Raw genomic sequence first — 10310 nt, forward strand, 5'->3', positions numbered from 1 at the left:
AAATGGAAGAATTTCAAGATGACGGTCAATCACCCTCGGTCTGGGGCTCCATGCAAGATCTCACCTCGTGGGGCATCAATGATCATGAGGAATGTGAGGGATCAGCCCAGAACTACACGGCAGGACCTGGTCAATGATCTGAAGAGAGCTGGGAGCACAGTCTCAAAGAAAACCATTAGTAACACACTATGCCGTCATGGATTAAAATCCTACAGCGCACGCAAGGTCCCCCTGCGCAAGCCAGCGCATGTCCAGGCCCGTCTGAAGTTTGCCAATGACCATCTGGATGATCCAGAGGAGGAATGGGAGAAGGTCATGTGGTCTGATGAGACAAAAATAGAGCTTTTTGGTCTAAACTCCACTCACCGTGTTTGGAGGAAGAAGAAGGATGAGTACAACCCCAAGAACACCATCCCAACCGTGAAGCATGGAGGTGGAAACATCATTCTTTGGGGATGCTTTTCTGCAAAGGGGACAGGACGACTGCTCCGTATTGAGGGGAGGATGGATGGGGCCATGTATCGCGAGATCTTGGCCAACAACCTCCTTCCCTCAGTAAGCGCATTGAAGATGGGTCGTGGCTGAGTCTTCCAGCATGACAACGACCCGAAACACACAGCCAGGGCAACTAAGGAGTGGCTCCGTAAGAAGCATCTCAAGGTCCTGGAGTGGCCTAGCCAGTCTCCAGACCTGAACCCAATAGAAAATCTTTGGAGGGAGCTGAAAGTCAATATTGCCCAGCGACAGCCCCGAAACCTGAAGGATCTGGAGAAGGTCTGTATGGAGGAGTGGGCCAAAATCCCTGCTGCAGTGTGTGCAAACCTGGTCAAGAACTACAGGAAACGTATGATCTCTGTAATTGCAAACAAAGGTTTCTGTACCAAATATTAAGTTCTGCTTTTCTGATGTATCAAATACTTATGTCATGCAATAAAATGCGAATTAATTACTTAAAAATCATACAATGTGATTTTCTGGATTTTTGTTTTAGATTCCGTCTCTCACAGTTGAAGTGTACCTATAATAAAAATTACAGACCTCTACATGCTTTGTAAGTAGGAAACACTGCCGATTTTGCAGGTTATGTAATGTTACAGCAAAGAGAGCTGTGGTCAGTCTTGTCCTGCGTGTTAGAGCTGAACATTACAGCTCACGGAGGTTAACCACTACCTACAGGCAATAATATTAAGGAAGCAATAGCTAATATATCATTTTGATTAAATATCTGTATTGATTATTATTACACTTGTGGTAATTGGATAACACACTGGTAATAAAAACCAAATGTATATTGTGTTAAGCAATAACATAGGGATATATTCAATCTCTCTTCCCCCTATAACCAGTGCTAGTATGATTGGATTATATAGATTCCAGGAGCTGATGGTCATAAATGACATCATAATGTAATGCGTCGTAAATCACAGAACATCTAGGATTCTTCCAGGAGCTGGCAGCAATTATAATATTTCTGTCTTTTGTTTACATCCCTCCCTCCTCCTAAAATATGTTTCTGAAAATGTTTTTATTTATTTTTTAAATAATTAAACCACACACGGACAAGATTAATGGTAGACCAGGGATGCCCAATATTAGTCCTTGGAGGGCTTAAACACATCCTGGTTTTGTGTTTCTACCTGGTAGTTAATTGCACTCACCTGGTGTCCCAGGTCTGAATTAGTCCGTGATTAGACGGAAACAAATAGGCTCTTCTAGTCACTCCCAAAACTGCCTATAAAATTCAACTTACAGGCCGTCAGGGCCAGGGGATTTCCTTTGTTTCATTGAATTCAAAGCCTCTTTAGTGATTTACAAAACTGAGTGGAATTCAAATTTCAATATAATTTATTTATAAAGCCCTTCTTACATCAGCTGATGTCACAAAGTGCTGTACAGAAACTCAGCCTAAAACGCGAAACAGTAAGCAGTGCAGGTGTAGAAGCACGGTGGCTAGGAAAAACTCTCTAGAAAGGCCGTAACCTAAGAAGAAACCTAGAGAGGAACCAGGCTATGAGGGGTGGCCAGTTCTCTTCTGGCTGTGCCGGGTGGAGATTATAACAGAACATGGCCAAGATGTTCATAGATGACCAGCAGGGTCAGATAATAACGGATGTAAACAAATTTGTGCACAAAATGTGAGAAAAATAAGGTTTTTGTGCATATGGAACATTTCTGGTATCTTTTATTTCAGCTCATGAAATATGGGACCAGCACCTTACATGTTACGTTTACATTTTTCTTCAGTGTAGAATGTACTTTCCCCACTCATTCACCCTGTCTCTTTACATTGCTTATGCATTTTCGGTGGCCTGATTGCGTCCAGACTACGTCAAATTCCGAACACATCCTGGCAGATCTAAGTCTAATGCGAGAACCTCTTCAGTGATTTACAAAACGGAGTGGAATTCACCCTCAATCACAGGGACATGCTGTAGAAAATGGAGTATAATTCACCCTCAAACACAGTGACATACTGTAGAAAATGGAGTGGAATTCACCCTCAATCAGAGGGACATACTGTAGAAAACGGAGTGGAATTCACCCTCAATCACAGGGACATACTGTAGAAAACGGAGTAGAATTCACCCTCAATCACAGGGACATACTGTAGAAAACGGAGTAGAATTCACTCTCAATTACAGGGACATACTGTAGAAAACGGAGTGGAATTCACCCTCAATCACATACTGTAGAAAACGGAGTGGAATTCACCCTCAATCACAGGGACTGTAGTTCTGAATGTAGTTCTGTAGTTCTGAATGTGGCAAATGTAGCTTTTTTGCAACCGTCTTCCTAAAATTGTGAGTTTTAAACGTTTTCCATAAAAGGAGTTGACAAACGTTGATATTTCTATGGGATCTTTGCATAATACATCGTTCATTTTGAGTGCCGTTTATAGATTTTCTTTTTGTAGTTTCTCTTTTCAAAGGGTTTCTTTTCCCCCAATTTCTTCAATCCATTTTGCTCTGAAACACCCTTTGTAAAACTGTTTCTCTAGTTGTAAAGATTTCAGTTCAGACAGGAAATGGGGTTCCATTTGGGATTTGGACATAGACCTGGATGTGTCAGAAACCATAGAAACCACAGCTGTTGGTTGTAATTACAACACCTTTATCAGAAATAACACGGGGATGGGTTAGATTAGGCATCTGGAGCTCTGTCTGCAACAAGCTCTCAGTCTCACTGCAGAATTAGACCTTTTCCCACTTTTCTCGAAATGTCACATTTTGATGCGTTTGGGATGAAATGTAACATTTTGAAGTTGCAAAAAAATAAAAACAAGTGCCTACCACTGGGATTGAAAATGTGACCCTCTGAGCCAGAGCTCTCAGATTATGTCCTAGCAAAACCCAAGCCTATTTGATGGTAATAGCGTTCACTGATACCTCTAGTGGCGACGTCCTGTATTGAGGCACACAGCTCCCTCAAGAGAAAAATACAACATGAAAATACAACATGTTTGGTTATGGAAAATATATTTCACAGCGGTTAAGATGGTACAATTATTATCTACAAGTGTACTTGTTTGTTTTGTTACAAACTGAAATAAGGCAACATATTTTAATTTTAGCAACCAGTTAATGGAAGAGCATAAGTGCATCTTTAATAAACAATATAGTGAATATTTTTCTATACTGCGTTACCCACTCCAGTCAGCAGATGGCGATATGCTTCGTTTAGATGGGCTTCTTGCACGCCACAAAAAGCTTCAACAACAAGACTGCTTCAGACTCCAAAATAACCAACATAAAACTGAAACAATTAAGCTCTTTAGACCATTTTTATGTATATTGATCTCAGTGTTTTTAAACACAATCCTGTATCTACTAGTTAACTTTAACGTAATTTGCTTGTTCAATATACACATTTGTTAAGATTGATAATACTGAACCTAGCACTAGGCTAATCGCTAATGCTAACATCCCGACCATGAGCTCACAAATATACTCCCCCGCTTCTAAAGAACAGGAGGTCTGCTGGATGGAGAACGACTCTGAGGGGCTGAACATTGTCGTAAAAGAAGAAGAAGAAGAAGAGAAGCCTATTACAGTGAAAGGAGAGGAAGAAGCTTTCAGAATGAAAAGGGAGGAAGAGGAGGCTATCACATTGAAAGAAGAGGAGGATGTTACAGTGAAAGAACCTTTTGGAGTGAAAGAGGAAGAGGAGATAGAGGCTGTCACAGTGGAAGAAGAGGAGGTAGAAGCTTTCAGAATGAAAAAGGAGGAAGAGGAGGCTATCACATTGAAAGAGAAGGAGGAAGACGTTTTAGGAGAGGAGGAGGAGCCTGAAGATCTGATTAACACCAGTGAGTATTATCTTTAGAACAGGGGCACAAACTCTGCAGTTGTTGAACTTATGTGTGGTTTTAAAGCCAAAGGGGCCATTCCACTGAATTTCTGGACTCAAATGGATACTTTGGGATTTTGGCAACGAGGCCCTTTTTTTACTAACCCCAGAGTCCGATGAGCTCATGGATACTGTTTTTATGTCTCTGTGTCCAGTATGAAGGACGTTAGATGTAGTTTTTGTTGGCCAATGATAATTAGCATTAGCGCAATAACTGGAAGTCTATGGGTATCTGTTAGCATGACTTTCTATAGACATCCAGTCATTGAGCTAATTCTAGTTAGCAACTTTTTTTTCAAACTGCACACAGAGATTAAAAAGTTATCCTTAAATTCCTCTGACTCTGGGGGAGATAAAGGGCAAAGTATCCCTTTAAAAAATATGTTGTTCAGTGCTGTAGGAATTGTTAAAGGGGCAAGCTGCGATTTGTACATACATTTTGGGACTTTTGAATTAATGATATAGAGCCTTAGCCATCATTTATTGGAGAAAATAACTTATAAATCCCGAATGAGTTTAGTTCAACTGTCCTACCTCCACCAGGAACCAAAAATATAAGCTTGTTTTACTCCATTGTGTGTAAACGATGTAATTGTTGTTAAAGTTGCGTCAATTCGATCTGGTATCGGAACAAAATAGTCAGCACATAGTAACTTCTGATTTCTTTGTACTTTAATTAATGCAAACACTTGAATAGTAAATATGTGGCTCGTATATACGGGGTCGCTGTCTCACCACGCAGGGCAAAACAGAGAACTGGAATAACATCACAAGTTTGACTTTAAATACTTCTTGACAGACTTAGTTCCCTCTCCCTGAGGGCCTGTCATAGTAGAGGCTTGGGTGTGGTTTAGACTTACTCCAGCCTATCGTTGGCGTGCAGGCTGGTCCCAGCCTCTAGACGCATCTTTGTTGCCAGGCATAGTTGTCTTCTAGCTTATCTTCGTGTGTGTAACCGAGAGTCAGACACTCAAGGACAGTGCCTGTTTTTATGCTACAGCTATCTTCCATTCTACCAGCCCCTCCCGTACACCTGTCCTTGAGCGGCCCCACAACCAGGCAGTGTGTGTGTGTGTCACGAGTCTACTCAGCCTACACTCCTACTAGCCAGCAACCCTCCAGTTAGTCATGTCTATTATATGTTGCTCAATCTATGTTAATACAATATAAACCTCTTAGTGCATTACAGTCCATTCATACTTAGGCCTACATCTACTGTAAATGGTAATGCATCACATCTAATAAGTGAAATAAAACCCAACATTGTCAAAAAGATGGTTAAAACTATAATGTTTATATCATGGATGGTCAGTTCTTGGCTTCATCGCTCTGTCTATGAATTTGAGTCGTTCCATTTCTTCAAACCCATCCTTCAGTGACAATACCCTATCTATTACGACAGTGAAGCTAAACCGTTTAATTTGGCTCTATACTCCAGCATTTTGGATTTGAGCTGAAATGTTTTATGAGGTGACAGAACAGAATGTTTTTTTGGGGGGGGGGGTATTTTCATATCTGTTTAACTGTTTAGCAATGAAAGTCCTTTTATGTATCTAGTCCCGTCCATTTTGAAGGTGTCATAAGCAGGGCTGTTGCTGTGGTGACCGTATTGCCACCACACCGGCAGTTATGAGTCATGACCATAGTCAAATTCCACATGACTGCTGAGTCACTGGTAAACACCTCTTATGCACTCTGGACATGCATTGGTAGTATTCAACTTGCTAACTACCATCAGGTCTCTTGTCCCTCCATTAGGTCTCTAATGGTCTGGTACTCAGAGCTGTATTGTCCCTCCATCAGGTCCTAATGGCCTGGTACTCAGGGCTCTATTGTCCCTCCATCAGGTTGCTAATGGTCTGGTACTCAGGGCTCTATTGTCCCTCCATCAGGTCGCTAATAGTCTGGAACTCAGGGCTCTATTGTCTCTCCATCAGGTCCTAATGGCCTAGTACTCAGGGCTCTATTGACCCTCCATCAGGTCCTAATGGCCTGCTACTCAGGGCTCTATTGACCCTCCATCAGGTCCTAATGGCCTGCTACTCAGGGCTCTATTGACCCTCCATCAGGTCCTAATGGCCTGGTACTCAGGGCTCTATTGTCCCTCTAACCACTGAATGAAAATGCAATTGAAAATCACATCAAAACCATATCATCAAAACAGTATCATGCTTTTGAAACTCACCGTTAAGCTACATGGACACTCTTACTGACAGTTGTGGCTGCTTTGTGTGATGTATTGTTGTCTCTACCTTCTTGCCCTTTGTGCTGTTGTCTGTGTCCAATAATGTTTGTACCATGTTTTGTGCTGCTACCATGTTGTGTTGTTGTTATGTTGTGTTGCTACTAGAGTTGCACATTTTGGGGAATATTCAGAGGTGGAAACTTTCCGTGAGAATTAACGTGAATATATGGGAATTAACGTGAATATATTTAATGGAATTATATGCAAATTAATATTAATACCATTTAAATGTAGATGTTTTTTGCGTTGGATATTTACCATATATGGAGACAGAAACATAAACATTTTACCTTATCATAAGTAGACATAATTGCAAATTATTAAATCCTTCAAATAGAAATAAAAAAACAACTTAGTTACGAATTGAACTTTAATTAAATGAGTTGACTCTTCACATTTCACTGAACAACAAAAGAAAGGGAATATTGAATGATCCCCAATGATCCATCGCATCTCCCAAAAACGTTTTCAACATACATCTAAAATGATAGTCTAGAGACTAAAGCTTTGGTTGTCTTCTTCTCGGGCTTCCGTGTCTTCTCCCTGGACCTCCTCAATGTCCACCTCTTGAACATCAGACTCTGAGGCCTCATCTTCACTGTCACTTTCCAACCTTGTTGAGGATGGCTCGTTGTCTGGCTCAAAAAGCCTCATATTTGCCCGGATGGCCACCAATTTTTAAACCCTTGTATTGGTCAGCCTGTTGCATGCTTTGGTGTGTGTTCCCAAACAAGGACCAGTTGCGCTCTGAGGCGGCTGATGTTGGTGGGATTTGGAGGATGATGGAGGCAACAGGGGAAAGAGTCTCAGATCCACAAAGTCCCTTCCACCAGGTGGCTGATGAGATATGCTGGCACGACTGCCATATTGCATCTCCATCCCAAGCCCTTGCTTAGAAGTGTACTTCGCCAGACTGATAAGAACCTTGCCCTCATCCAGGCCAAGGTGGCGAGACATGGTAGTGATGACACCATAGGCCTTGTTGATCTCAGCACCCGACAGGATACTCTTGCCAGCATACTTGGGGTCTAACATGTACGCTGCGGCGTGTATGGGCTTCAGGCAGAAGTCTTCGTTTTTTAATGTATTTCAGAACTGCAGTTTCCTCTGCTTGGAGCAACAGTGAAGTGGGCAGGGCAGTACCGATTTCTTACATCTGCAAGCAGAGTCTGAACATCAGACAGGATGGCATTGTCTCCCTCAATCCGTGCAATGGCTACTGCTATAGGTTTCAGGAGTTTCAGGCTGCTTACCACTCTCTCCCAAAATACATCATCCAGGAGGATCCTCTTGATGGGGCTGTCCATATTGGCAGACTGTGATATGGCCATTTCTTGGAGAGACTCCTTCCCCTCCAGGAGACTGTCAAACATGATGACAACACCAACCCAACGGGTGTTGCTAGGCAGCTTCAATGTGGTGCTCTTATTCTTCCCACTTTGCTTGTTGAGGTAGATTGCTGCTATAACTTGATGACACGTCACATACCTAACCATTTCCTTGGCTCTCTTGCAGAGTGTATCCATTGTTTTCAGTGCCATGATGTCTTTGAGGAGCAGATTCAATGCATGAGCAGCACAGCCAATGGGTGTGATGTGAGGTTAGGACTCCTCCACTTCAGACCAAGCAGCCTTCATGTTCGCAGCATTGTCTGTCACCAGTACAAATACCTTCTGTGGTCCAAGGTCATTGATGACTGCCTTCAGCTCATCTGCAATGTAGAGACCGGTGTGTATGTTGTCCCTTGTGTCTGTGCTCTTGTAGAATACTGGTTGAGGGGTTGAGATGTAGTTAATTATTCCTTGCCCACGAACATTCGACCACCCATCAGAGCTGATTGCAATACAGTCTGCTTTCTCTATGATTTGCTTGACCTTCACTTGAACTCTGTTGAACTCTGCATCCAGCAAATGAGTAGATAAAGCATGTCTGGTTGGAGGGGTGTATGCTGGGTGAAGAACATTCAGAAATCTCTTTCAAATCACATTGCCTGTGAGCATCAGAAGGCACCTGTTGGTAGATGGGAGGTTTTCCAATGCCTCGCAAAGAAGGGCACCTGTTGGTAAAAGGGTATACATTATTTTAAGAATTATAATTATTTTGAATTAGGGCTGACCCCAATTAGTATTTTGGTCGATAGGCTATTAATCACTCAGTAGCAAATATATCAGTTTATTTTTATGGCACACGCCCATCTCAGTGGACTAATCCATGGCAACGGGGATGGCACAGTCCAATAATAATATATAGATTTTTAAAAATGTTATTTAACCTTTTATTTAACTAGGCAAGTCAGTTAAGAACAAATTCTTATTTACAATGACGGCCTACCCAGGCCAAACCCGGACGACGCTGGATGTGATACAGCCTGGAAGGGGAGTGTGGCTAAGACGCACTTCTCTCTCCAGAATGCGCTCTCTCCCGCCAATTTGTGCACATTTATTGTTTCATGACTTCATTGTGTGAATTGTTTGTTTGATTGTTAGTGTCTATCAATTCCCCATTACATACAGAGCCTTCAGAAAGTATTTAGACCCCTTGACCTTTTTCCACATTTTGTTACGTTACAGCCTTATTCTAAAATGGATTCAAATTGTTATTTTCCTTAATCACTAGGGTAGGGGGCAGCATTTGGAATTTTGGATGAAAAGCGTGTCCAAATTAAACTGCCTGCTACTCAGGCTCAGAAGGTAGGATATGCATATTATTAGTATTTGGATAGAAAACACTCTGAAGTTTCTAAAACTGTTTGAATGATGTCTGTGAGTATAACAGAACTCATATGGCAGGCAAAAACCTGAGAAAAATCCAACCAGGAAGTGTGGAAATCTGAGGCTTGTAGTTTTTCAATTGATTGCCTATCCAAGCAACAGTGACTTAGGGTTAATTTTGCACTTCCTAAGGCTTCCACTACATGTAAACAGTCTTTAGAACGTTGTTTCATGCTTCTACCGTGAGTAGAGAGCGAACAAGAGGGCCTGGAAGTTGATGACTGAGAGAATTACATGAGCTTAGTGGCGCGCGGTCCCGTGAGAGTCAGCTCTGTTCCTTTTCTTTTTTGAAGACAAAGTAATTGTCCGGTTGGAATGTTATGGAAGATTTATGTTAAAAACATCCTAAAGATTGATTCTATACATCGTTTGACATGTTTCTACAAACTAATATAACGTTTTTGACTTTTCATCTGACCTTGTGTGCTTTCGCTGTAAAGTTTTTTTGAAATCTGACACAGTGGTTGCATTAAAGAGAAGTGTATCTATAATTCTTTGAATAACAGTTTAATATTTTATCAACGTTGATGATGAGTATTTCTGTAAATTGATGTGCATTTCTGTAAATTGATGTGCTCATTCACCAGAAGTTTTGGGAGGCAAAACATTTCTGAACATTACACGCCAATGTAAAATGGGTTTTTTGGATATAAATATGAACTTTATCGAGCAAAACATACATGTATTTTGTAACATGACGTAATATTAGTGCCATCTGATGAAGATCATCAAAGGTTAGTGATTAATTTTAGCTGTATTTCTGGTTTTTGTGATACCTCTCCTTGCTTGGAAAATGGCTGTGTGGTTTTTCTTGTCTAGGTGGTGTCCTAACATAATCTAATGCTATGCTTTCGCCGTAAAGCCTTTTTGAAATCGGACAATGTGGTTGGATTAACGAGAAGTGTATCTTTAAAATGGGATATAATAGTTGTATCTTTGAGAAATTT

This window comes from Salmo salar, chromosome 02, assembly GCF_965601325.2.
Source record: "Salmo salar chromosome 02, fSalSal1, whole genome shotgun sequence".
Taxonomy (NCBI): Eukaryota; Metazoa; Chordata; class Actinopteri; order Salmoniformes; family Salmonidae; genus Salmo; species Salmo salar.